Raw genomic sequence first — 5,738 nt, 5'->3', positions numbered from 1 at the left:
AAAAAAAATACCCAGTAGGGGAATAGCTGGGTCAACTGGGATATCTAATCCTAGCTTTTTGATGAATCTCCACACTGATTTCCACAGTGGTTGTGCCAGTCTACACTCCCACCAACAGTGAAGAAGGGTTTTTTCCCAAAGCCTCCCAGCACTTGTTATTAAGTTTTTAATGATAGCCATTCTTTCTGGGGTGAAATGGAACCTAAGTGTTGTTTTAATTTGCATTTCTCAAATGACCAATGACACTGAACATTTTTTCACATATTTATTTGCCATTTGTATTCATGTGAAAGGCTATCCTTTCAGGGATCATTTCTATAGGATGTATTTCTTCATGTTAGAAGTGTGCATTCATCTCAGATGCTCATTTTTGGATTGGGTCTTTGAAATTTGGGGACCTGATTCTTTTCAATTTCTTGTATGTTCTAGATAGAAATCCTTTGTCTAAGGGACAGTCAGCTAAATTTTTTTCCCAATTCATGGATTTTCTATTCACTCTGTTGGTGATTTCTTTTCATCTGCAAAAATTTTTCATTAAGATTCCAGTTATTGATTCTTTGAAGTATATCCCATGCATTTTTGTTCACAAACTACCCCTATGTCTTCAAGATTTCTACCTACTTTCTCTTCCAATAGACTTAGTAATATCATATTTTCTTTATCTACTCAACTATTGATGAACATATATTCCACCGCCAAGACTTAGCTATTATGAGTTGTGCTGCTATAGACTTGTATGTGCATGGATGGACCACAGTAATATGATGATTTTAGCCCTTTCAGGAAGATACCCAGAAAGGAATAGCTGTGTAGAATGGAATTTGTAGTTTTGTTTTTTGAGGAATCTGCACAGTGGCATCTCTAGTGGTTGAGGGGCATCTGAAATCCACCAGTCAGTCCATAGGTTGGAGTAGGCGCAGAACCTGGAGAGATTGTAAAGCCCAGGTTCAGGGCCCAGAGGGTTGGGCTCAGGCACCTGTGCTCCCTTGGGCTGCTGGCATTGGAAGGCTGAACAGTCGATGGCCTGGAGAGATGGATGCCCCACAACCATGTCAGTGCAAGGCTCAGCCTGCTCAGAGGGTGGTAGTGCCTGTGGACAGGTCTGAGTGGTGTTTAAGAGAAGAGGTTATTGATTATTCATTTATTTTGAGATCTAACTTCTGGTTATAAGACCAAACTCTATATTTGAGGAGTTCTTTATGACCAAATATTCTCTCTTTAAGCCTAAATGAATATCTTTTTAAATTATCTACTATTCACAAGGGGGAAAAAGCAGACACAACCAACCTGTGTCTTCAACGACTCTGCATCTCTCTGCTGTAGGCAGAAGAGCTCCCTTCTCCATGAGAGCTGGGAATGATGGAACATCACAGGAGAACCTCTCCAGCAGGTGGAAGTGAATAGTAAGAGCTCATACTAAATCATGCTTTCTGTGGCACAAGGAGAGCAATCAGGAACTAGGAGGGCCTCAGGGATATTCATCACCAGGGTTGTCCATGGCCTTGTCTCTGTTATAGCACCACACCCAACTCACGATGCATTAGACAAAGCGAATGAGGCCAGATGTGCACAGCTGTAAACCCAGCACTCTGAGGCAGGAGGATCCCAAGTTCAAACCCAGCCTGTGCAACTTAGTCACTTAACAAGACTTTGTCTCAATGCAGAAGCCCTGAGTTCATTCCCTAGTACCATGAAATTAATTATTTCAATGAGGTGATAAATGGAAAGTACCCACTAGACATCTCAGCTTGGCTGATGGAACTGTCATTCGTGCTCTGGTACCCAGCACCACCAGGGCCAGGTGCCTTCGTGTGCTGAAGTATTTGGGACACATGCCATGCACGCAGTTTCAGAGACAATCTTGCTGTCTAGATGGAAAAGTGGCATGAAATCCAGACCAAAATCATTTTCATCCTCTATTTGACCGACAGAGACAGCTTTCCATTCTAAAGCAAAGCAGGGGCGTAATCCAAGCAAAATTGGCTACCTCAACCTCGTCAACCCCCTTTCGATCGACTCACCAGCCGTGGAATCTCAGCTCAGCCGTGCCTGCCACCTCCCCCATACAGGGCACAGTGTGATTGGCTCTTCTGGGCTTGCGAAGGAGCCTCCTGCGTGACTGCCAGCTGTATCGCAGTTCTGGCAGGAGCACTGTGGAAAACACACAAAATAAAGCAAGTTTCCATCCCCCACCATCCCATAACCTTCCAAAACCCTGGCAAAGAGGACTGGCCCCTGGCAGCCGCTCTGTGATTTTCAGCATGCAGCTGGGTTCCAGGGCTGATTTTCCCCAAGAGCCATGCACACCTTCAGCGTGACAGCTTGGTCCTGCTTCCTCTCCACCTCCAAGACGGGGTTACCACTGTGTCACAGGCACAGGAAAGCAAGGACATTCATCCCTGCTGTTTTCGGGGGCCAGGTCAGTCCTGGGGACACAAAGATATCAACCACACCCCGATATGGGCACTGAGGTACAAGGCAAGGTCTAACCTGCTTCGTGCTGCTGCCAGGTGTGTGTGTGATTTTCTCAGTGTAGAAAGCAGGAAACAGGGGGCCTGGCCCTAGCTCAGGCCTTTAAGTGGCTGCTTCCACAAAGCTGTCAGCCTCAGGTTGCTGGAGTTCAAACCTCACAACTCTCCCACTGGCCAAAAGTGCCCTGAAGGCGTTCGAGGAATAAAAAAAAAAAAAAAGAAAGCAAGAAACAGAAGCCCTCCATGAGAAGGAAGATGCCAAAGCCCATGAAGCAGCCAAGATTCAGTCCCAGGCTCCCAGCCTCCCAAGTTGAACACTTTTCTGCACACGGCTCTCCTGCTTTTCTGGTAGCAGAGTCAGTCTCATCAAACCATCTGCTCATGCATGCCACGTCCGAGCACCCTGTGGATCTGACTACAACATCCACTGGCCATGGAAGAGGCCACACAAAAAGTCAGATTCAGAGAGAGCCAGAAGGGCAGCACGCATCACCCAGAGGTGCTGCAGGTGGACAGGTGGATCACATAAAAAGCCAGGTAATTTTTTTAAAAGTATTGGAAAATAAGAAACCATTGAAACAACTAGAGGGCTGGCCAAATTGCTCAGTGGATTAAAGCACCTGCAAGCAGGCACAAGGGGAGGGGGTTCAATCCCTGGGCCTGCTGTGTGGGCTTTGCCCTTGGGGCATACTGAGACTGCAATTGAGACTGGACGTGGTGGCAGACCTGTAATCCCAGCTCTAAGGAGGCTGTAAACAGGCAGATCACTATGAGTATGATCTGGTAGTGAGACCCGGAATACCCTGTAGACCCTTTCCTAAAAATACAAAAAGAAAAGAAAAAAGAAAAAGAAACAACTAGAATTTACAGACTCAAGTAAACTGATCGAGACAAGTTAAACATTCTCTGCAGCTTTTCCATCCACGGCGATTTATCAGTTTGTACTTTGGGGCAGAAAGGCTAAAGAGAAAAGTGTGGCCTGGATCTAAGGGAAACTTAGCTGCAATGAGGAGATAAAAGCTGGGATTGCGAACCACCAAACAGCCAGATAGGAAGGAAACACACTAGGTGTGATGGTGCACATGTGTCATGCAACTCTCTGGAAGGCTGAGGCAGGAGGACCCAAGTTTAAGCCCAGCCTGGACAATTTAGTAACTTAATGAGGTCTTGACTCAAAGGCCTCAGAAGGCACTGGGGGTTTCTCTCAATGTGAAGGCACTGAGATCACCATACTCAGAGAAAGAAGATCCTAGAAATAAGAGAACTGTATAGAAGCAAATTCAATTTGCACACTGTTTCCTCTCCGTGCATCGGACCAGCTCTTACACTTGGCATTCACAGAGCAAGGCACCAAGGAACTGAGCAGAAAAGGTCTTTGAAGATGCTGACATTATGCAGAAGTTTCAGAAATCTCATGGTACTAAGGAAACAAAGATTAGAGAGTAAATCACACTAAAGTGCAGGAGGATTGACGGATGCTGTGAGCTCTCAATAGAGACACATTAAATTTATGCTCTTGGAATTAAATAACATGAGACATAAATACATAGGAAATTCACAGGAGACACCGTGAAGATGTCTAACACATAGGTTCTTGGAAACATAGAAAGACAGGAGAGAGAAAATAGAGGGGAAGAAATATTTGAAGAAACACATTTCCAAAACCAATGAGACCATGATGTACAACTTTAGAAAGGGATATGAACTGTCAGCAAGGCTTTAGAAACAGCAAACAAAATAAAAACCACAGACTGTTTTTCTATGGATGTGTGACCAAAATAGCACAAATGGGAAGGGATGAAACCCCCTGACCTTGTCAGGGAGGAGAGACCCAGGAAGCCCTCTGTGGGCTCCATACTCAGCTCTGCACTCAGCTCAGGTCAGACACAAGGAAGAAGAAAATTCTGTCATTTTTTTGTAAGAAAAATGAGTGAATCTGGAGACCAGGATATTGAGCCAAATAAACCAGATTCAGACTTCTATTTCATGCTCTCTCTCCCTAATATGTGGAATCCAAAGAAAATGATGTTGTAGTTTATATCTAAATGTCTCTCTAAAGCCCCATATGCTCACCTTAATGCCAGTACCACACATTGCAGATGCAGCCACCTCTGAAAAAGCCCCATCTAAGACTGTGTGAGGCTTTGGGGGCACATCTAGACACAGACCAAAACATTAGACAAGAAGGAAGTGAATAAGAGGAAAGAGGAAGGGGTGTAGGAAAGGGTATGTGAGGGCAGGTAGTAGGGAGAATGATTTCAGCAAAATATACATGTTGAAACCACCAAAATGCGAAGCTGGGTGGGAGGAGAAAATGGGGGTGATGGGAGTGAAAACATCCAAGTATGGTATCAGCATGCATGAATCTGCCAAAATGAAACCCTTTAACAAACAACGACTGCCTAACTGAAATCGGACCCAAGTGCACAATCCACCCCTTGGTCTGCTGAGTACCGACTACCATAAGCCCAGACCACAGCCACAGCCCTTCTTCCTGCACTACAGCATAACCACAGCATGGCCACCTCTTCATCCACTTGGCCCCTCCATGCGGAGAAAAGCTGCTCACACCAGGGAGAGAGCCGGTGGGAGCCTTGTAGATCTCCACCTACCACAGCTGCTTAGCACTGCTGGAAAACCAACACCATGGAGGAAATATTGGGCATAGTCAGAAGGAAAATGAAGCCTGTCCTTCCAGAAAGCAGCAGTAGATGAAAGAGCTGTCCCAATGTCATGAACAATGGCAGCTAGGGTGCAAGGAATTCCTTCCACCCTGGAAGGAAGTATTTCCAACCTAGGACAATACATAGCAAAAATGCCTTTAAATCTGAAAGAGAAATGAGTGTATTCTCAGACAAACATGAATAAAGAGTTGATCATGAGTGGGATAATACTAAAAGAAATAAAGAAATAAATCAGGAGTTTTTCAACAGAAGGGAGATTGTTTCAGAATAAAATCTTAGAAATGAAAAGAAAAAGGGAAAATAGGAAAGGATAGATATGTGGTTAACTGAATATGGAAGTGAATATTAAAATCTCTTGTGGAATTTAAATTATATGAAGATTTAAAATATTGGGGCCAGGGAGATAGCTCAGTAGAAAAAACTTTTGCCTGGCAAGTGCAAGGGCCTGAGTTCAATCCCTGATTCCACAAAAAAAAAAAAAAAAAAAAAAAATAGGAATTAAGGTAAAGGAATGTCTATTATTCAGGAAGTAGCAGAAGTAATTTTTAACTTATATTTAAATAAATCAAGGGTGCACATTATA

The sequence above is a fragment of the Octodon degus genome, unplaced genomic scaffold (genome assembly GCF_000260255.1).
Source record: "Octodon degus isolate 3935 unplaced genomic scaffold, OctDeg1.0 scaffold00351, whole genome shotgun sequence".
Classification (NCBI taxonomy): domain Eukaryota; kingdom Metazoa; phylum Chordata; class Mammalia; order Rodentia; family Octodontidae; genus Octodon; species Octodon degus.
Note: the sequence above shows the minus strand (reverse complement) of the source record.